We start from the raw sequence: 25,171 nt of genomic DNA on the forward strand, positions 1-25,171 counted from the left end.
TGTTTTGATAGATGTGCACTGTCAATGCTTATATTACTTCTTATTTATTCCAATAGGGGAAAAGATTAATATGTTAGTTTGATGGTAATTGTTTAATGCCACTAGAAGCCTGTTTCTCTACATGGTACACAGTAGAAAATAGCAACACTACAAGGTTGTGCTTTGCGTGCGGAACTCCCGCTTTCGTGCTGCCTGACAATGAGTAATGCTGAACAAAATATGTTGTCTCTTGGTTTATGAAATATGAGGAAAAATTCAATACATCCATCTGTGATCATTACATTGTTTGCAGTCGGACTCGTTTACACTTCTGCGACCTTTGCACTTTGACCACAACCTTAAATTATCTCAAACTTCATTCTGTAATTTGCGAACATTCTCTCCTCTGAATTACTAGCCTTTACACACGTTTTCTTCTGATGACGTAATAATATATTTTGATCATTGTAATTGTATGCTTAGTTATTTGTTAATAATACTTTGCTATTTGTATTCATGAAAAGTATAACTTCTATTTACGAAGCATATAGCAAAAAGAGTAGATTCACGCTACATGTCATAAGAATGTCAAACGTCAAGGTCACAGGATAAACTAAGGTCACTGGAGTGTGATGGTTGCCGCAATTATGAGGTTAGCTTTGTGAAAGGAATGCACATGAATTAATTCAATTTTCAAACCATTGTTTATTAAAGTAATGAAAACGAATGCAGTAACGGTTACCGTTGTGTCTTGCAACAATGTCATGCACTTATCACGGTATATTCTTTGGTGCAGACTAAGAAATATTGTTGATATTCAGTTACTTTAATATTTCAATGCTAATAGCATGTTTGATATCCTATACTTTAAACCTTGAGCGTAACGTTCTGGAGACAAAAGAAGAATGAAATGACGCAGATACCTCGACGTCTCCACAATAAATACCATGAACATAATGGCTCTTGTCACACTAGTGGCTCTGTACAGTTTTATGTAGCTATTCACAAAATGACAATATCCAAGAAAAAAAGCGGCTTAGACAATAGGCAGGTTTACCTAACGTTACATAGAGCGCTCGTGTATCGAAAAGCACATGCCTTAGTGAAGACAGAATACTGTTATCAACCATACTAAAGGAGTTTCTTGTGGACGCCACTCTTGATAGATATTGTTCTGTCTAAGTTTCCCAGACGATGACTACCCAGACACCCAAAGTATATTATATTTTTCATTACAGAAGTGCCTTGAAGAGACTTTAAACATCAAAGCTACTTTAAAACGCATGATAAGATGCAGGCGTGGAGCCGATGCAAATCACTTGTCTATTAAAAAATGTTCAAAAGTCTTAAATGTATCAAACCAAGCGCCTATGAACTGAAAAATCGACTGGGTTAAATTATGTTTTCCTCAAGATTGGACATCTCATTGCTTAGACGTTGGATACCTATTTGACGATGCTGAAATAGCACAGTACTGATGAATTAAAGGGAAGACATTAATACTTTTGACTACTGTATTTCACGGTCGGTGATAGTGGCTTGCCGGCAAAAGTGGAACCCGACGATCAGTAGAAAGCATATGGCTTGCCTATTACACGGTGAGTGTGTTGTCTTATTGTGAATGAATGTGTTAATGGAACTTCTGGCTCTGCTGATTTATCCCTTGTTCAAATAATTACGCCATATATCACGTTTGCGAATGAGCAGCAATAGGATTTCTTGATAGAAAACACGTTTTTGACGGTCATAACATTGCCTAAGTACATATGTAATTTGCAAACGCATCATTTGTTACTATTCATGCTGAGAGAAAGCCTTACGTGATAATTAACCTTTTAACCTCCGGGGAAATACGCGGCCGTAATCACAGCATGGTTTTCGAAAGAAGAATTCTGCGTTTTTAGAATTTCACGCCAAACATCGTGTCAGTATCATTTTAGTCGTTCTCGGCGTCCTCAGTCTGGTCATGCTAACAAACCGAGGAGTTTTAGTCAAGACCTTGAGTGGGTTTGTGGCTTTTATTAAAAGCCGCTTTGCACTGTATCTTAATTTTATCACGGGTTGTCAGCGTAAGTGTCGCAGGTCTAGGGCACTTCGTTCAAACCTACAGGTACATGCATGGTGGGTGCTCAATAACGAATCATTATCAGAGTGAATTATCGATTCCAAAAGAGGATTATAGGATCCGGGTACGCCTTAGGGGATGCAACTCTGCGCAGGAAATTAAGACGCCCTAGATAACTGGGCCACCCGTGGCCCGTCGAGATGGAATTCTTTGCTCGACAATGTGTTAATGCTAGTAGGGGACACGATTTATGTTTTAGGTAATACCATTATTGAGGTAATTCAATGACCAACTACTTTGTTCATTCTTTGGGATCAGTAACTTTGTTACTAACATGTGTTTTGATGACTGAACGTCGTATGTTGCATGACATCGTCAGAGGAGGATAAACTTTAAGTAGGGCTGATGATTTACTTAGGGACGTTGTTGAGATGATTGACTAAGGGATATGGTCAGTTTAGATCTTTGGCGTTTGGACATTGTTGAGATGAATTAGTCAATGGAAAGTACAAAGAGTCCAAAATGTTCAGCTTTTACATTCTTCAAAATGGGACCACGAAACGCACTTCGTCAATCCATGCTCTTCTTGTGGCATTGATGAAATGTCGATGGAATGAAATGACAATCTACTGTCCTCTGATTTCGTGTCAAAAGAACAGAGATTTAACCAATAAGACTCTACAGGATCCATTGTTAATACAAACTTATGTAATTTGATTTTCTTTCACGCAAATTTGAATATAAATTCAAAACATCAACGCCATAGAATAATCAGTTCCGATTATCTTCCGTAACAGATTCCGTCGAGCGTAAGATGTTAAGGAGCGATGAAAACTAGAATGTGTTTTTACATATGTGTCCTCGCTCCTTGTTGTGATGCATGAGTTCAAATTGTTATTATAATTGTGTTTGCAAATCCGAAAATCCATAAAAGTAAATCATTGTCAAGAAAGATAATGGTTAATGCAGAAATATTCATTAGCTGTAGAATTTGGGTGGGAAACAAACGTTACTTGTTTGAGACGAAGTCCAAACTGTTTCCAAAATTAAATATTGAAAAGTATGAAAAGGCAAAAGGTGAGCATATGGCCATTGCATATGTTTAGTTTCATGCAAAAATATTCATTAGGTTGAGTGTTATGGCTTCGTAACGAAGCCTAGAAGCGATTGATACTAAGTCCAAATTGTTTCCATGGAAACATAAGAAAATATAAAAAATCAAACAGCAAAATGCATTGGTTAAGCTGATGAACAATGCATATGTCAAGTGTCATTGAAATATGCTGAACGGTTATCAAGTTATGGCCCTTAATAGGATGGGGAGCACCAACGCCAACACCAGCAGGAATCCTTTTTGTGGAGACATAATCATATGAAGAGATCACTGAAAATCAACGATGGCACCAGGTCTTCGCGAAAAGGGTAAGCAAGCATCCACCACTCACAAGATGTTCATATCAATGTTTGCTGCCGAACGTCACACAGCAATACCTATGCCATACGACGGCGGCCTATGAATGATCGAGTCTTGACCAGACATTGATCCACGTCATCGGGATACCACGTCATCCAAGTCACCACTAAGACCACCCGATAAAAGGCATGAAAAACATAAATCAATTAAAAAAAATGTCCCATCATTTTCAATTTTGCCCCCTTCCTAACAATATCCCATGAAGGCCATCTAAGGATCGATATCAAGTATAAGCTGCCTGTGAAGAAAGCTGTCAACATCGAGAAGCATGGATAATTCAACAGGGACCATGTTCATCGTGTGTCTACAAGTGGCTTCAAGTGTATGGTCTGTCGGCTCCAAGGTTCACACATGTCCAGGCATACCCAGAACTTATCTTCTTGGACTCACCTTCCTTTCCCCTCACTGCGGAACCTGTCCGTGTATGCAGGTCCTGGGTCACTCTGCGGGGGTGGGCTTAACTTCATTCCATCACTACAAGTCTTTTAATACCATGAACATTTTGACATTGTAATTCCCTAATACTAGTAATTGTCAGCACTTAAAAGTTTAGGGCGCACAGTGTGTTTAAGTAAGAAAAAAACACGTGCACTAAAGTGTCCGTATTACTGGGTGACTTTTTGCAAGCGAAGGACGGTTAAGGCAGTGACATAAGAACAAGCGACTTCAAAGAAAACGAGCCCTTTGGAGCAATAAATGGTTTCCTCCTAAACGTTCTTACAGGGGCGTTCTTTCTACTTGAATTCAACTCACAATGTCTTTTCTGTGAGTAAGAAAGTAAGATGTCTTGAAAGTCCTTTGTAGTTCTTAGTGGCAATCACTGGATCACCGTGACCAATTATCTTACTTCCTTTTTCACTGATACTGACTTGTCTTATAACCGTAAATAACAGTTATGGGGGAAAGATAACCATCGATATTGACAATGAAATGACAGGCTTTAGAAAAAGTCAAGAGTGAGATGTGTCACAAGGACTTTCAAATCACACAAAGATTGTTGTTGATTACTTGGGATAACGTTGACTATGCAACTAACTTGTGTCGTAAGAGGCGACTAACGGGATCGGATGGTCAGGCTCGCTGACTTGGTTGATGCATGTAATCGATCCCAATTGCGTGGATCGATGCTCATGATATTAATCACTGTGTTGTCTGGCCCAGACTCGATTATTTACTGACCGCCGTCATAAAGCTGGACTATTGCTGAGTGCGGCGTTAAACAACAAACCAACCAACCAACTTGAGAGGTACTATATATCCTTTCCATTCATGTTAACACACGATCCGTGTTGACAACGAGTGCTGATAATATAATCTACTTCCGCAATTACATGCGTCACATGAAGATATTCATGTGGGTGAAACACGTCACATTACCACGAAAGGATAGTGAAATGACGAACGACAGAATGAGGTTTTACTTTGTAGTCAGGAATATTGCAGTTATATAGCCCTCTGGATAATCGAGGCAACGCCGGGCAATCCGGATGTTGACAGCAAGAGCAACTATCTCACAATGTCACAGTGACCTCAGTAACACATCCACCCAGTCTTCATGTCAGTCGTCTCTCACGACAAGTGTTGGGGACTGGAATCTGTCCTAATCAGTGACGAAGAAATATGACTGTCCTTACCAGCACATTACCTCATGATTGGAACCTTAATTGTCTTATTACAACAATACACAAATGAATAATCGCAAATGTTTCCGACATGACGTTCAGATGTACTTTGCCAACCCACTTTGCCATGTTTCAAGCACCAAGTTACACAACTTATTCGTCATAGTCCAAAGCCCGCATAACACAATAGCTCATGCTCTATGCTCCAAGGAAAGGTAGAGACAGGAGTGATCGTGTGATTTCAGCTTGAGACCAACATTGCGACCTACGACCCAGCGACGTCCTATACTATTAAACAAATGGATTCAACAGAAAAGTCATCGTCTTACCCAATGGGCACTTAGGAAAACTACCAATAACAAGCCTATCTTGCTACCCACGTAGATTATCGAGTGTGGTTATTCTCTGGCGCTGAGATTATATATTTTCATGTACAAGTTGATAGTTGAGTTAAATATAGAAATTAAAGAAAATGTTTTCACTTTATCCTCACGCACAAAACAATTCTAAAAGCTTTCTAGTTGATATATCACATATTATATAAAACGTCCGCACATTTTTAGAGAAAAGATTGCCGAATGATAATTTCACATCACAAATGTTGATACGAGTATGACAATTAACGGTTTCGTCTCATAATGAATCCGTTACGGTATTAACCGTGTTTATTAAGACTTAACTTATTCTCTGACACCGAAAGTGATATATGAGTCAGTTCAGGCAGGATTTCATGGGTCTTGCCTTATTGCGTGAGAGTGAAACGTTTATGGCATACTGAGTATAACGCTTGTCTGTTTGGTACCATACCCTAATAGCGTGAAGCTGTCTTGATATTTGATTTATGAACATTGAATTATCTCTCTAATGTCAGTGGTAGATGTCTTGTATTACATAAATGCTTGCGATACCACTGACACTGATTACGACAACTGCTATTAGTATGTCCTTCACCGGCAATCGCAATATCTCAATCATACCTTTCACACTCCAAGAAGCAGGATATTGAAGAGAAACCGAAAGTATTATTTGATTGATTATAATATTGGTTGAAAGGTGGCTGGCATTAATCTGTCAATATCAATGTTCATAGGCATTCATGTAATCAGATGAAAACATTTAAAAACGCATTCAGAAAATGTTGCCATTCATGAGACTATAATGGAAATTATGGAATGAAGGGATTCTGTCGACTTTGTTTCCACTTCTCCCTCTCAATTAGAAGACCTCAATAAAAGACTCTTCTCTTCTATAACGAGATGATACAGAGAGCTTATAGCAAGACTGAATGTTGTTGAACGCAGCAGTCAGCTGTGTTCCAGGTATATCACGGTGGCCTGGCCACTTGACCACCATTGACTCTCACGACAAGCATGTGGGTCTCTGGAGCAATTCTGACTGAATGATATTGTATTCTGGGTAAATAACATAACAAAAGAAGGAAACATTTCAATGCACGATAATGCAAGTATTTATGTCTCGCGCATTATTGTATCATAAATATTGAAATATATATTAAGAATAAGTATTTGAGATCATTATACATATTTTCATAATATATGATATTTGCGATACTAGAGAAAAACGAGGGTAATCACATCTTTATCATATGTTTTTTTGAAAATGATCGAAGTTCAAGGCTTATTGTCATCCATTAAAATAGCATTAAACATCGGGAAAGAATACGCGTCTAATCCTGCGTGAACTGTCCCATCTAGTATATGATGCTATATATAATGACAGTGTTTATTTACCTAAACACTCAAACATCGGGGTATCTGAACATTTTGGGAACACTGGGTAATAGTTTGTCGAGCAAGCAGGCATCGCATCGATGTATGGGCTCATTTTAACTAGTTCCTGCAATATGACCTCATTTGCACATTTATCAAATCGTGATACAGAGTTTATCGGTTTATTACATCGATGATATCTATAATAGGATAAATCGCAATAACATGAAAATATCATTCTGATCTTTACTACCTTTAGAGAAACGGAATTGTTCATACTGAAGTAGGGTCGAATTAACAATCTCAATGGGACACAATTTATGGAAAATAACTTCTTGAATATACTATCATATCGACGCTTCCTTGTAGATCCTTATAGCGTGTCAGTCTTGCTTGACAACCTATAAGCATCTTTCAAATCTGGCTCCCACAGGAGATAACGCTTGGGTGAGATCAATCGAGGTTATCGCGCGAGTGTGACTGGGGATGGTAAATATCCTGCATTAGGAATACATAATGTTTATTCCTAATACAGGATATTTACCATCCACAAACACACAAGCGTGATAACCACTTTATAATGTCATTCTTTAATTCTGTACTTGAAAATCGCTTTCCCTCTCTCACAAACATTTCGAGTTTTCCTGGAATACGCGCATTAATATTTATTACGTCACAGGGTAAGTGATGTGTCAGTCGCACAGTGACAGTAGCCAATATAGTTCCAACTGAAATATGTTTCTTATACAGTGGGGAAGCAACATATACGCAAAACAACAAGTGTTTTTACTTGCCTTTCGCGGCAATCCATCGGTCTGACCGCTGAAGTAACTGCCCTTTGTCAAAGGGAAGCTACTCTAACCCTAGTCTATGACACGTCACGGCGACGTTCTGACGTTGTTGACAGTCGGCCTGTCCTATCATAACGTTAAGAAGTGCAGTCAGATGTACACACAGCGTCAAAACGAAACAAGGTAACAATTCAAACATATTTAGGCCAAATCCAACTATTTTAATTAGTGGAGAAGGTTTCAAGCTGCAGAGGTCAACAAGCAGAGATATGGCTACCGATACCGCTTGTCTAGGCCTAGTGCCCTCGCAAAATGGTTTCGAAATTTATATCTCCAAAGTTGCCAAAACTCATAAAATGCCTTAGCTACGTCAGAGTTAGACATTGATTTTCAGTATATTAGACTGTTCTTTTGGTAATGATAGCAGTTATCCCTGTATTTTAATCAGATTCCTGATGGTTAATGCTGACTCGACCGCCGAATGACAAAGGCGACGCCATCTTTGTTTATAAACACTGAAAGTAGTCCCTACTTGACCTTTAAAATTTGCATCTCTGTGTGCATATGACCCCAACCAATATCGTTTTTATCCGTTGACTTTATCCTGCCGAGACACCTACCCATTAAATGATAAATGTAGATATCGCTGCAATGAAATCGCATCACAATGCTTTACAGACGATTGTGACGTCATTGTCACCATGACGTCACAACCAAAAGACATCTCTAATAGCTCTGCTACTGAAGTTGTTAGCAGTACTTTTTTTTACACCTACGACACTGCTTAATACTGTCTGCAAACCGAAAAAGTTGGAAGAATGACGCTGGATGATAAATAAAATCTCACCCTGGTGTCTTTTGATATAAATAATATGAACACTCGTTGATAAAAATGGAAAAAAGGGAGTTTGTACGGATTTTTATGGAGATTTGGAGTCCAGTACAAAAGAGCAAGGGACATGTTTCAGGTTTTAAAGTCAAGTCAAAAGTTGATTGTACTGATGCATGATCTTCGCAGTTTTCTTCCTCAGATAACACACTTGCCTGATTTGACATGCCATTTATACAAAGTTCTTTGATCAAACAATTAATGTAGTGATGCTTACATATGATGGTTATGCTATTTGAGGCCTTCTCAAACTACAAACGTTTCATGAAGGGCAGCCAGACTTTGGATGACAGTTTACTTTTAAGCTGGTGATATACAAGACACACACTTGTCATACCTCCACTTGAGCTTTTCATTAATGGCTACTGTGACCCGTGCTGACATTGCGAGGTCTACCGACAACGGCGATAAACTGACCTGGCCTTTTCAGCTATAATTGTTGACGTCTAAAATAGAGAGAACCCAACCGAGAGACATGGTTACGTCAGTCCGTCGAGTGGTTTAAGGTTCCATCGTTTAGTTTGAATGCATTCGTTTCTGGCAAACTGCTGGACCAGAATTCAATTCCGGTGCACACAATCAGGTCCTAATTGCACAAAGAGATCGCAGCACTGAAACTACTGTAACTCCCATACATTAACATGGGATCAGGACATGAAACACTCTGAAACGTAAACACTATTGTGGTATATTACCTACTTATTCTGTAGTCCAGAAATAGTCTTCGTCACTATCACATCGCTATTATCCACATCTGTCCTGATGACTACACAGTATTTCTTAAGTGTATGTCACGTAACTCGCACTGACGGCATAAAGCCAGTGTACATTAATTGAAGACACAACTGTGAGGTTATTTTGTTTGTTTAACGCCGCAGTCAATAATTTTCCAGCTATAACACGATGAGCTGTAAATATCCAGACAAACCAGTGGTTAATATCATGAGCAATGATCTATGCCGTTGGGGTACGATGACACGCAATCAACCAACTCACCGAGTCTGACTACCCGATCCAATTTATTCGCCAGCTACGACAAGCAATAGAGTGCTGGCCATGGGGACATATTTTAACCCCGGATTTTAACTGTGGATTCCACCTCTTTGCAGATGACACTCAGATTTATCTGCCTTCAAACCATTTGGGGAATCTGAAGTTGAGATGAAGTTGAGATGAATCTGAGATGAATGACGTCTCACAACCTGAAACTATACGTCGACAGAACAGAGCTTTCGACATTCTGTCCAAAACGTATCGAGAACCAAGCGTTCACTGCCACAGTCCTATGTTGGCAACATTCCCACAAACATACAGGCTTAGATTACAAACTTGGTGTCATTTTTTACTCTTGTCTGAATCTTGACATCTGCAGACGATCATACTTTCATATTAGGAGGTACTTATATTCAGATAAGCATGCATGCAGCTTCCTCGCTGATGCAAGCCTATATTACATCGCGGATAGAAAATAGCAATTCACTTCTTTTCAGCAACCGGAATAATTTGCTGATCAAATTGCAGAGGGTACAAGCCCAACAGAGTTGTACGTAGGACGAGAACACATGACCACATCACTTCAGTTCTTCAACAATTTCACTGGCTGCCTTTGCAATACCGGAAACAGTACAGGGTATTGGTCCTTGTCTTCAAATGTGGAAATGGAAACCTCCCGGGTATCTTACCTGTCTACTTTATCAGCACCAACCATCTCGATTGCTGAAGTCCAGTGATCAGGACTTTCATCAAGTTCCGTCAACACGCACAACAACTGGTGTCGATCGTGCTTTCGAATGAGGAGGACCCTACATGTACCTATTCAACAAGCCCCCTCTTCACACCACATCACAGCAACAATTACGTACTTGAAAATTTCATTTGAATACTCACTTTTGAAAGATCGAACACAAAAAGCGATATTGAGCAGTGTTTGCTGGAAGTTTAGCGCTATATAAATGTTTGAATGTGATGACTCCCTTAAACTGCAGCCTTCTGCATTACCAGATTGTCAGAAGGGCTGTATGTCTGGCAGCAAACCCGGGTACCCTCCCAATGCCAGTCAACAGATTGGGAGGTACCACATCTAAGGCACTGAGAACAATGGTGAGTCGGACAACTTGGTACTTGGGATGCAAGCGTGACATTTCGAGAGAGAGGTCCGCATATTTGCCATGTTTTCCTGAATCTTGTCAATCACATTAGTGTCAAAAGGGACAGAAATTTTCATGATATAAATGATTTCATTGGATTTATCAAAGGGACAAGAACAGGTGTGTTGACATGGGTAAGTCTGATACTGTAAACGGGCCCATTAAAACAAAAATTGAAGTTATCATTTTCCACGACACACTCGACTATACTGAATCGCAAAAGAAACGATTGATCTTTTCTAGATTACCCATTAGTGTCGTTTTAAAGGTTTTTACCAATTCCCCGTAAGGTATAACGGTGAAAATTGTAGCATTAATTCTTGGTTCTTGAAAATGCGGGTTAGCATTGCAATATGAAAAACCAATGCGTTCTTCCTATATTTACATTTGTTGTAGCTTGAGTGGGTGAATAAAAAAACATGGAATGAAACGTGTTCGTTTATGACAACAGGAACAAATGTTTAAAATAACTGTGTCCTCATGTACAGACTAAAGCTTTTAACCATTTCCTTATGTCTTTTTTCAAATATCACAGCACATTTCTATTTTGAAACAAACAATGAACTTAACTGATCCACCATTAAAAGCGATGAGACTTTAATATGCTCCTAATGAAATATATTGACATTACCACTAAAACTGTTGGGAAATAATGATCCAAGAGCTGAGCGTATGCATCTGCAGACAAAAGAGGCATAAAAACAAAAGCATGAAGCAAAGGGCACTGATGCCTCGACGTTTTTACAATAATGTCACACGTATTAGGATCCTTGCAATCCTGATGAAGGACACTGAAACGTTTTGACTTAGGAATTAAAAGAAAACAAACAATATTTCAATCAAAAGTGGTTATTTAAATTAATCGATAAGCTTACCACAGCCTATGTTTACAATACAATTTAACATTTGCAAAACGTTTTACAAACCACTCATCTATTGATAATAGAGCACGTGTCCTTGAGAAGACAGCATGCTATGATAAACCATGCTGAGGGAGTGTTGTGGACGCCACTCTTGATAGATATTGCTCTTTCTAACTTTCCAAAATGATAAATACCGAGAAAACCACAGTATATTAAATTCTACATTACTGAATTGCCCTGAAGAGGCTTTAAACCTCGAAGCTGCTTGAAAACACATGAAAAGATACGTGCAAATCATTCGGTTATTACGAAACTGTTTCAAGCCACGCGCCTTTGAGCTGACACATCGATTGTTGGTTATTGTTCTCAAGACTGGAGAGGTCATTGCGACGCGGTGTGTACTATATTTGGCATTTGCATACAGCGTCTATTTGACGATGCGTTAGAAACAGATTTTGTACAGTACAGACATTATTACTTTTGATTGTTGTATTTCACGGTTGGTGACAGTAGACGGAGGAAATAGTGAAACTCGTAGAACAACAGATAGCATATGTCTTGCCCATTACAGGTGTCGTGTGTTGTCTTATTGTGCCTGAATGTGTTAATGGAACGTCCGTTTCTTCTGATTTATTCAAATAATTACATCTTGGAACACATTGCTGATGTTTGTTTGTTAGTTCGTTTGTTGTTTAACGAAGCACTCAGCAATATTACAGGTATTGTATATGATGTAGGCCTGTGAATATTCATGTCTGGATCAAACACTCAAGTGATTGATATTGTGAACAACATCGGGGTACGATGACACCCTATCACCCAAGTCATCAAGTCTGACCACCCGATTCCTTTGGTCGTCTTTTACGATCAACATAGGTTGCAGGGACCTGTATTAACCTACAGGTTAAAGTGTTCGCTCGTCACGCCGAAGACCCGAGTTTGATTCCCGACATGGGTACAATGTGTGAAGCCAATCTCTGGTGTCCGCCGTGATATTGCTGGAATATTACTAAAAGCGGCGTAACACAATACTCACTCACTCACTATTGTAACCTTGAATCCTCACGGGGAACGCTTGCTAAAGAGCGGCGAAAGTGTTTCTTGGCAGATAACACGCTGATCACTGTTACAAGATCAATTGCGAATATTAGTAATACGTAAGTGCTTCTTTAGTTCTTATTCGTGCTGAGAGGAAAGCCTTTCTTGAAAATGAACATTTTAACCACTTAACCAATGCCACTTCGAACATAAAAATGACATCAAAGGCGGTCAAGCCCGGCCGATATGACGTAGTTTATAGCGTTGTGGAACTTAAATGTGGAATAAAGCTCATAAGCTCATAGGGAGGAAATAAGATGACGTTTTGTGTTTGTCATCAAGATGTTTGTTTGTTTGTTGTTAAACGGCACACTCAGCAATATTCCAGCTTTATGACGGCGACTGTAAATAAGTTTGTCTGGACCAGCCAATCCAGTGATTGACAACATGAGCATTGATCCACGCAATTGGGATCGACGGCATGCATAAACCAAGTCAGCGAGCCTGACCACCCGATTCCGTTAGTCACCTCTTACGACAAGCATAGTCGCCTTTTACGGAAAGCATGGTTTGCTGAAGTACTATTCTATCACGGATCTTCACGGGCCGACGTCAAGATGACTTTAGTAGGGGCTATCGTTGAGAAGAGGGTGACCTTACAGTTGATAATTATATCTAGTGGAAACATGTTGACATGACATGAATGCTGGTATCAGGAAGACGTTTTAGGGGACAATTATGACACGGACCTAAATTGGACTTTTACGACATTCCAGGAGGTCACTTTCTGACAACGTGTGTTTGTTGACCTTATTTGGCTTAGGACATTTCACCTTGAGACTCGCTTTTGTTATGAGGTGATTTACATGTTGAAACACAAAGGTAAACCCCGTATGTACAGACTTAAAGTGTGAAATCAGTAAATAAACACACAAGACCATGCATAATTACTACATTTTATTGAAACACACATGACCAGCTTTATGACAGACGGTCTGACCACGGTAGCAACCCTGGTATATTCTGAATGGGTATGACTAGCAGTCCCAACTATCAGCTATCAAACTACAGGAGCTGTGAGGATAAGTAAATTCTATGTATTGACTGGCAAAGCTAATTCACATTAATTCACAATATATAAATTGATTTATCAATTGTTATCAGCTGTTGCTTCTTGACCATGAATCCCCCCCCCCCCAAATGTAATTATCCCCCCAAAAAAACCCACACGCACGCACACGCACGCACACACACACACACACACACACACACACACACACACACACACACACACACACACACACACACACACACCTATCCCTACTGTTATACCTTGCCCAAGTTTTAGCAAATACCCCCCACCCACCCCACACAGACCCAAACCCTAACAAACACGCACGCACGCACGCACGCACGCACGCACGCACGCACGCACGCACGCACGCACGCACGCACGCACGCACGCACGCACACAAATTATACTGACTCCGTCCCGACCTGTCTTTTTATTATCCTCTTAAAGACGAGCGCCAAGCAAGGTTAAAAGAACCATTTTAACGCCTTTTTGATGACTCGATCAGGGATTCGAACCGACTGACGCTTTACAGGCAGACGGTCTGACCACGGTGGCAATCCTGGTATATTCTGAATGGGCATGAAAATATGTACATTCTATGTATTGACTGGCAAAGCTAATTCACATTAATTCACAATATTTAAATTGATTTATCAATTCTTATCAGCTATCGCTTCTTGACCATGAATCCCCCCAAATGTAATTATACCCCCCCCCCCCACACACACACACATGCACCACACACATTCAAACACACCCCGCGCGCGCACGCACGCACGCACGCACACACACACACACGCACACATTGACCTATCCCGCAACCCCAAAAATGTCATGGATCAGTCGTACCAGAGTTCGAATGGGATTTAACAGATAAGCTCTGTGTAACAGGAACGATATTCAGTGTATGTTCTCCTTTGAACAAACTCACACATTAGAGCCTAAGCTTCATTGGGACAATATATGTAAGAAAGCGTGCCAGACGTTATGTAAAAAGTTCACAACTTCAGGTGCTCTGAGCATTATGAACCGGGAAAGTAATTGATTTTGGCTGTAAGATGCATCTAACTGTGGACTAGGTGTGGTGACATCTCATGAGACAAGTGAGGGCGATGGCCCTAAAGCGTATGCTTCAAGGACGCTATCAACTGCTGAGAAGAATTCAGACTGAGAAAGCGGCTCTTGATATCGTGTTTGGATTACTGAAATTACATAAGAATGCACATGGTAGAAGATTTACCCTCTATATTGATCATCTGCCATTGATCCTAGGATCGAGGACAGGTATACCTGTTCTTTCAGTTTCGCGACTGCAGAAATGACATTACTACGTTGTATCTGTCTATAAAATATAGGACTACAACACAGAACACTGACTATCTTTCCAGATTCGTTCTTACTCTTTCTGGATTCGAGGGGCTACTTTACTTCACATGGTTAGGCTTCATAAACTGATTATAAGTGCCCAAGCTATTGCAGCTGTTACACCAACCAACACAGTATGTATCTGGTGTGAAACATTTATCTTCAGAGGGACATGCCATCAGAAGAACATCGGTACTACAGAAGGAGAGATGCACCGACATGTGAGAAGCTCAGTTTACTCAAGGAGTGGCAATTCTTGACAACATGCATAGAACTAGTCCAGGAATTGCTAGGATGAAGCCAGTGTCAAGGGTGAACATGTTGCACGAGGTACAACCTATGCCGGCTACCACTAGACACAAATCCTTTGAATTCCTTCAGTGAATTCCTGTTTATTTTGTTGGATCTGTTGTGATTGCTTTTGATGCCAGATCGAAATGACCTGAAGTGAGCGGACCTGACCGATCTTTCAAGTCAAAGTAACAAACTTTAGCAAAACGTTATTAGGCTCAAAACAGTTGCCGAAACACTTTAGGCTTAAACTTGAGGTCCAAAACACAACTATGATATCCGCATCAAAAGCATCACCATCGAATAACCATCTCTTACGTAATTCAGTCCAAGCATCATCATTAATATCAGTGACCTCGACCTGTGTTTCTGTTGCATAGAGTGACATGATTGAGATATCCATTGCTGGGTTTTTTTTCAATTAAGTCAAGATAGATTGGAGTAATGGAGTCTATATTCTGATTAATTTTAAGGTGTATAAATAAATGTGGCAATTCTATGCTTAGATTTCCCACGAACGTGATGGTTTGATAGATGTGCACTGTCAATGCTTATATTTCTACTTATTTATTCCAATAGGGGAAAAGATTAATATGTTAGGTTCATGATAATTGTTTAATGCCCCCAGAAGCCTGATTCTCTATAGGGTACACAGTAGAAAATAGCATCACTACAAGGTTGTGCTTTGCGTGCGGAACTCCCGCTTTCGTGCTGCCTGACAATGTGAAATGCTGAACAAACTATGTTGTCTCTTGGTTTATGAAATATGAGGAAAAACAAAATACATCCATCTGTGATCATTGCATTGTTTGCAGTCGAACTCGTTTACACTTCTGCGACCTTTCCACTTTGACCACGACCTTAAATTATCTCAAACTTCATTCTGTAATTTGTGCGACATTCTCTCCTCTGAATTACTAGCCTTTACACACGTTTTCTTCTGATGACGTAATAATATATTTTGATCATTGTAATTGTATGCTTAGTTATTTGTTAATAATACTTTGCTATTTGTATTCATGAAAAGTATAACTTCTATTTACGAAGCATATAGCAAAAAGAGTAGATAAGTAGATTCACGCTACATGTCATAAGAATGTCAAACGTCAAGGTCACAGGATATATTAAGGTCACTGGAGTGTGATGGTTGCCGCAATTATGAGGTTAGCTTTGTGAAAGGAATGCACATGAATTAATTCAATTTTCAAACCATCGTTTATTAAAGTAATGAAAACGAATGCAGTGACGGTTACCGTTGTGTCTTGCAACAATGTCATGCACTTATCACGGTATATTCATTGGTGCAGACTAAGAAATATTGTTGATATTCAGTCACTTAAATATTTCAATGCTAATAGCATGTTTGATATCCTATACTTTAAACCTTGAGCGTAACGTTTTGGAGACAAAAGAAGAATGAAATGACTCAGATACCTCGACGTCTCAACAATAAATACCATGAACATAATGGCTCTTGTCACACTAGTGGCTCTGTACAGTTTTATGTAGCTATTCAAAAAATGACAGTATCCAAGAAAAATAGCAGCTTAGGCGATAGGCAGGTTTACCTAACGTTACGCAAAGCGCTCGTGTATCGAAAAGCACATGTCTTAGTGAAGACAGCATACTGTTATTAACCATACTAAAGGAGTTTCTTGTGGGCGCCACTCTTGATAGATATTGTTCTGTCTAAGTTTCCCAGACGATGAGTACGCAGACACCCAAAGTATATTATATTTTTCATTACAGAAGTGCCTTGAAGAGACTTTAAACATCAAAGCTACTTTAAAACGCATGATAAGATGCAGGCGTGGAGCCGATGCAAATCACTTGTCTATTAAAAAATGTTCAAAAACTCTTAAATGTTTCAAACCAAGCGCCTATGAACTGAAAAATTGACTGGGTTGAATTATGTTTTCCTCAAGATTGGACATCTCATTGCTTAGACGTTGGATACCTATTTGACGATGCTGAAATAGCACAGTACTGATGAATTAAAGGGAAGACATTAATACTTTTGACTACTGTATTTCACGGTCGGTGATAGTGGCTTGCCGACAAAAGCGGAACCCGACGATCAGTAGATAGCATATGGCTTGCCTATTACACGGTGTGTGTGTTGTCTTATTGTGAATGAATGTGTTAATGGAACTTCTGGCTCTGCTGATTTATCCCTTGTTCAAATAATTACGCCATATATCACGTTTGCGAATGAGCAGCAATAGGGTTTCTTGATAGAAAACACGTTTTTCGCGTTCATAACATTGCCTAAGTACATATGTAATTTGCAAACGCATCATTTGTTACTATTCATGCTGAGAGAAAGCCTTACGTGATAATTAACCTTTTAACCTCCGGGGAAATACGCGGCCTTAATCACAGCATGGTATTCGAAAGAAAATTCTGCGTTTTTAGAATTTCACGCCAAACATCATGTCAGTATCTTTTTAGTCGTTCTCGGCGTCCTCAGTCTGGTCATGCTGACAAACCGAGGAGTTTTAGTCAAGACCTTGAGTGGGTTTGTGGCTTTTATTAAAATCCGCTTTGCACTGTATCTTAATTTTATCACGGGTTGTCAGCGTAAGTGGTGCAGGTCCAGGGCACTTCGTTCAAACCTACAGGTACATGCATGGTGGGTGCTCAATAACGAATCATTATCAGAGTGAAATATCGATTCCAAAAGAGGATTATAGGATCCGGGTACGCCTTAGGGGATGCAACTCTGTGCAGGAAATTAAGACGCCCCCGTCGAGATGGAATTCTTTGCTCGACATAGTGTTAATGCTAGTAGGGGATAAAATTTATGTTTTAGGTAATACCAGTGTTGAGGTAATTCAATTACCAAATACTTTGTTCATTCTTTGGGATCAGTAACTTTGTTACAAACATGTGTTTTGATGACTGAACGTCGTAAATTGCATGACATTGTCAGTTGAGAATAAACTTTAAGTAGGGCTGATGATTTACTTTGGGACGTTGTTGAGATGGTTGACTAAGGGATATGGTCCGTTTAGATCTTTGGCGTTTGGACATTGTTGAGATGAATTAGTCAATGGAAAGTACAAAGAGTCCAAAATGTTCAGCTTTTACATTCTTCAAAATGGGACCACGAAACGCACTTCGTCAATCCATGCTCTTCTTGTGGCATTGATGAAATGTCGATGGAATGAATGACAATGTACTGTCCTCTGATTTCGTGTCAAAAGAACAGAGATTTAACCAATAAGACTCTACAGCATCCATTGTTAATACAAACTTATGTAATTTGATTTTCTTTCACGCAAATTTGAATACAAATTCAAAACATCAACGCCATAGAATAATCAGTTCCGATTATCTTCCGTAACAGATTCCGTCGAGCGTAAGATGCTAAGGAGCGATGACAACTAGAATGTGTTTTTACTCACAAAAACATGTGTCCTCGCTCCTTGTTGTGATACATGAGTTCAAATTGTTACTATAATTGTGTTTGCAAATCCGAAAATCCATAAAAGTAAATTTAGTTTCATGCAAAAATATTCAGTAGTTTGAGAGTTATGGCTTCGTAGCGAAGCCTAGAAGTGATTGAGACTAAGTCCAAATTGTGTCCATGGAAACATAAGAAAATTAAAAAAAACAAATAGCAAAATGCATTGGTTAAGCTGATGAACAATGCATATGCCAAGTGTCGTTGAAATATGCTGAACGGTTGTAAAGTTATGGCCCGGAATAGGATGGGGAGCAGGGACGCCAACACCAGCAGGAATCGAGCCAAAGACAATATGTTTCCTCTCCCTTTTTATGAAGAGATCACTGAAAATCAACGATGGCACCAGGTGTTCGCGAAAAGGGTAATCAAGCATCCACCACCACAGATGTTCATATCAATGTTTGTTGCCGAACGTCACACAGCAATACCTCTGCCATACGACGGGCGGCCTATGAATGATTGAGTCTTGACCAGACATTGATCCATGTCATCGGGATACCACGTCATGCTGTCAACCAAGTCACCACTATGACCACCCGATAATAGGAATGAAAAACATAAATCAATTAAAATTGTTTCCCATCATTTTCAATTTTGCCCCCTTCCATAACAATATCAAATAAGGGTCTCTAAGAATCGATATCAAGTATAAGCTGCCTGTGAAACATCGAGAAGCATGGATAATTCAACAGGGACCATGTTCATCGTGTGTCTACAAGTGGCTGCAAGTATATGGTCTGTCGGCTCCAAGGTTCACACATGTAAGCCCATCCAGGCATACCCAGAACTTATCTTCTTGGACTCACCTTCCTTTCCCCTCACTGCGGAACCTGTCCGTGTATGCAGGTCACTCTGCGGGGGTGGGCTTAACTTCATTCCATCACTACAAGTCTTTTAATACCATGAACATTTTGACATAGTAGTTCCCTAATACTAGTAATTGTCAGCACTTAAAAGTTTAGGGCGCACAGTGTGTTTAAGTAAGAAAAAAACACGTGCACTAAAGTGTCCGTATTACTGGGTGACTTTTTGCAAGCGAAGGACGGTTACGGCAATGACATAAGAACAAGCGACTTCAAAGAAAACGAGCCCTTTGGAGCAATCAATGGTTTCCTCCTAAACGTTCTTACAGGGGCGTTCTTTCTACTTGAATTCAACTCACAATGTCTTTTCTGTGAGTAAGAAAGTAAGATGTCTTGAAAGTCCTTTGTAGTTCTTAGTGGCAATTACTGGATCACCGTGACCAATTATCTTACTTCCTTTTTCACTGATACTGACTTGTCTTATAACCGTAAATAACAGTTATGGGGGAAAGATAACCATCGATATTGACAATGAAATGACAGGCTTTAGAAAAAGTCAAGGGTGAGATGTGTCACAAGGACTTTCCAATCACACAAAGATTGTTGTTAAAGTAGTTTGACCAAGGTCACGCCCGTTTTCACATATATTTTAAAACGTCATTTTAGAATGGAGATTACTTGGGATAACGTTGACTATGCGACTAACTTGTGTCGTAAGAGGCGACTAACGGGATCGGATGGTCAGGCTCACTGACTTGGTTTATGCATGTAATCGATGATATTAATCACTGTTTTGTCTGGTTCAGACTCGATTATTTACAGATCACCGTCATATAGCTATTGCTGAGTGCGGCGTTAAACAACAAACCAACCAACCAACTTGAGAGGTACTATATATCCTTTCCATTCATGTTAACACACGATCCGTGTTGACAACGAGTGTTGATAATATAATCTACTTCCGCAATAACATGGGTCACATGAAGATATTCATGTGGGTGAAACACGTCACAGTACCACGAAAGGATAGTGAAATGACGAACGATAGAATGAGGTTTTACTTTGTAGTCAGGAATATTTCAGTTATATAGCCCTCTGGATAATCGAGGCAACGCCGGGCAATCTGGATGTTGACAGCAAGAGCAACGATCTCACAATGTCACAGTGACCTCAGTACCACATCCACCCAGTCCTCATGTCAGTCAGTCATGCCAGCACTTTACCTCATGATTGGAACCTTAATTGTCTTATTACAACAATACACAAATGAATAATCGCAAATGTTTCCGACATGACGTTCAGATGTACTTTGCCAAACCTGTATATTCCATGTTTCAAGCACCAAGTTACACAACTTATTCGTCATAGTCCAAAGCCCGCATAACACAATAGCTCTTGCTCTATGCTCCAAGGAAAGATAGAGACAGGAGTGATCGTGTGATTTCAGCTTGAGACCAACAGCGACGTCGTATACTATTAAACTAATGGATTCATACCTATCAGAAAAGTGATCGCCTTACCCAGTGGGTACTTAGGAAAACTACCAATAACAAGCCTAGTTTGCTACCCACGTGCCTTTTAATATTCTTCAGCTGTAGATAGACTATATTATGTCCGGGATGTTGTGGTCCCTGCAGTGGTATCATGCTTACCCTATCATGCTTACCCTATCGCGAACACTTTGTGTCATCACTAATTTTAAGTGACCCGTTCAAATATTATTCACCACTATTTTGCCTAGCATGCCCAATGGAATCTGTTTCGGCAGATTATCGAGAGTGGTTATTCTCTGGCGCTGAGATTATATATATTCAAGTACCAGTTGATACTTGAGTTAAATATAGAAATTAAAGAAAATGATTTCACTATATCCTCACGCACAAAACAATTCTAAATGCTTTCTAGTTGATATGTCACATATTATATAAAACGTCCACACATTTTTAAGAGAAAAGATTGCCGAATGATAATTTCACATCACAAATGTTGATACGAGTATGACAATTTACGGTTTCGTCTCCTTATAAATCCGTTACGGTATTAACCGTGTTTATTAAGACTTAACTTATTCTCTGACACCGAAAGTGATTCGTGCGTATGATATATGAGTCAGTTCAGGCACTCAGGCAGGATTGCACGGGTCTTGCCTTATTGCGTGAGAGTGAAACGTTTATGACATACTGAGTATAACGCTTGTATGTTTTGTACCACACCCTAAGGGGTGAAGCTGTCTTGATATTTGGTTTATGAACATTGAATTATCTCTCTAATGTCAGTGGTAGATGTCTTGTATTACATAGATGCTTGCGATACCACTGACACTGATTACAACTGCTATTAGTACATCCTTCGCCGGCAATCGCAAGTGGCAATATCTCATCATACCTTTCACACTCCAAGAAGCAGGGTATTGAAGAGAAACCGAAAGTATTATTTGATTGATTATGATATTGATTGAAAGGTGGCTGACATTAATCTGTCAATATCAATGTTCATAGGCATTCATGTAATTAGATGAAAGCATTTGAAAACGCATTCAGAAAATGTTGCCATTCATGAGACTAAAATCGAAGTTATGGAATGAAGGGGTTCTGTCGACTTTGTTTCCACTTCTCCCTCTCAATTAGAAGACCTCAATAAAAGACTGAATTTTTTTTCTCACGAGTTCGCAGAGGCGCCATCAAGTAGATCGACCACTTTTGACTTAACTGGCAGGCACGATGTGGCGAGTCCGTGATCATCAACTCTTCTATAACGAGAGGATACAAAGAGCTTATAGCAAGACTGAAGGTTGTTGAACGCAGCAGTCAGCTGTGTTCCAGGTATATCACGGTGGCCTGGCCACTCGACCACCATTGACTCTCACGACAAGCATGTGGGTCTCTGGAGCAATTCTGACTGAATGATATTGTATTCTGGGTAAATAACATAACAAAAGAAGGAAACATTTCAATGCACGATAATGCAAGTATTTATGTCTCGCGCATTATTGTATCATAAATATTAAAATATATATTAAGAATAAGTATTTGAGATCATTATACATATTTTCATAAAATATGATATTTGCGATACTGGAAAAAAAACGAGGGTAATCACATCTTTATCATATGTTATTTTGAAAATGATCGAAGTTCAAGGCTTATTGTCATCCATTAAAATAGCATTAAAAATCGTGAAAGAATACGAGTGTTATCCTGCGTGAACTGTCCCATCTAGTATATGATGCCATATATAATGACAGTGTTTATTTACCTAAACACTCGAACATCGGGATATCTGAACATTTTGGGAACACTGGGTAATAGTTTGTCGAGCAAGCAGGCATCGCATCGATGTATGGGCTTATTTACACTAGTTCCTGCAATTTGACCTCATTTGCACATTTATCAAATCGTGAAACAGTGTTTATCGGTTTATAACATCGATGATATCTATAATAGGATAAATCGCAATAACATGATGTGAAATTATTATTCTGATCTTTACTACTGTTAGAGAAACGGAATTTTTCATACAGTTTGACTGAAGTAGGGTCCAACAGGAGATATCGCTTGGGTGATATCAATAGAGGTTATCACGCGAGTGTGACTGGGGATGGTAAATATCCTGCATTAGGAATACATAATGTTTATTCCTAATACAGGATATTTACCATCCACAAACACACAAGCGTGATAACCACTTTATAATGTCATTCTTTAATTCTGTGCTTGAAAATCGCTTTCCCTCTCTCACAAACATTTCGAGTTTTCCTGGAATGCGCGCATTAATATTTATTACGTCAGAGGGTAAGTGATGTGTCGGTCGGACAGTGACAGTAGCCAATATAGTTCCAACTGAAATCTGTTTCTTATACAGTGCCGAAGCAACATATACGCAAAACAACAAGTGTTTTTACTTGCCTTTCGCGGCAATCCATCGGTCTGTCCGCTGGAGTAACTGTCCTTTGTCAAAGGGAAGCTACTCTAACCCTAGTCTATGACACGTCACGGCGACGTTCTGACGTTGTTGACAGTCGGCCTGTCCTATCATAACGTTAAGAAGTGCAGTCAGATGTACACACAGCGTCAAAACGAAACAAGGTAACAATTCAAACATATTTAGGCCAAATCCAACTATTTTAATTAGTGGAGAAGGTTTCAAGCTGCAGAGGTCAACAAGCAGAGATATGGCTACTGATCCCGCTTGTCTAGGCCTAGTGCCCTCGCAAAATGGTTTCGAAATTTATATCTCCAAAGTTGCCAAAACTCATAAAATGCCTTAGCTCCGTCAGAGCTAGACACTGATTTTCAGTATATTGGACTGTTCTTTTGATAATGATAGCAATTATCCATGTAGTTTATTCAGATTCCTGATGGTAAATGCTGACTCGACCGCCGAATGACAAAGGCGACACCATCTTTGTTTATAAACACTGAAAGTAGTCCCTACTTGACATTAAAAATTTGCATCTCTGTGTGCATGTGACCCCAACGGATATCGTTTTTATCCGTTGACTTTATCCTGCCGAGACACCTACCCATTATATGATAAATGTAGATGTCGCTGCAATGAAATCGCATCACAATGCTTTGCAGACGATTGTGACGTCATTGTCACCATGACGCCCTAACCAAAATACATCACTAATAGCTCTGCTACTGAAGTTGTTAGCAGTACTTTTTTACACCTACGACACTGCTTAATACTGTCTGCAAACCGAAAAAGATTGAAGAATGACGCTGGATGATAAATGTCTTTTGATATAAATAATATCAACACTCGTTGATAAAAATGGAAAAAGGGAGTTTGTACGGATTTTTATGGAGATTTGGAGTCCAGTACAAAAGAGCAAGGGACATGTCTTAGGTTTTAGAGTCAAGTCAAAAGTTGATTGTACTGATGCATGATCTTCGCAGTTTTCTTCCTCAGATAACACACTTGCCTGATTTGACATGCCATTTATACAAAGTTCTTTGATCAAACGATTAATGTAGTGATGCTTACATATGATGGTTATGCTATTTGAGGCCTTCTCAAACTACAAACGTTTCATGAAGGGCAGCCAGACTTTGGATGACAGCTTACTTTTAAATTAGTGATATACAAGACACACACCAGTCTCACACCTCCACGTTAGCTTTTCATTAATGGCTACTGTGACCCGTGCTGACATTGCGATAAACTGACCTGGCCTTTTCAGCTATAATTGTTGACGTCTAAAATAAAGAGAACCCAACCGAGAGACATGGTTATGTCAGTCCGTCGAGTGGTTTAAGGTTCCATCGTTTAGTTTGAATGCATTCGTTTCTGGCAAACTGCTGGACCAGAATTCAATTCCGGTGCACAGAATCAGAGCCTAATTGCACAAAGAGATCGCAGCACTGAAACTATTGTAACTCCCATACATTAACTTGGGATCAGGACATGAAACACTCTGAAACGTAAACACTATTGTGGTATATTACCTACTTATTCTGTAGCCCAGAAATAGTCTTCGTCACTATCACATCGCTATCATCCTTATCTATCCTGATGACTACACAGTATTTCTTAAGTGCATGTCACGTAACTCGTACTGACGGCAT

The sequence above is a fragment of the Haliotis cracherodii genome, unplaced genomic scaffold (genome assembly GCF_022045235.1).
Source record: "Haliotis cracherodii isolate W230 unplaced genomic scaffold, xgHalCrac1.p SCAF_1, whole genome shotgun sequence".
NCBI classification, from domain to species: Eukaryota; Metazoa; Mollusca; class Gastropoda; order Lepetellida; family Haliotidae; genus Haliotis; species Haliotis cracherodii.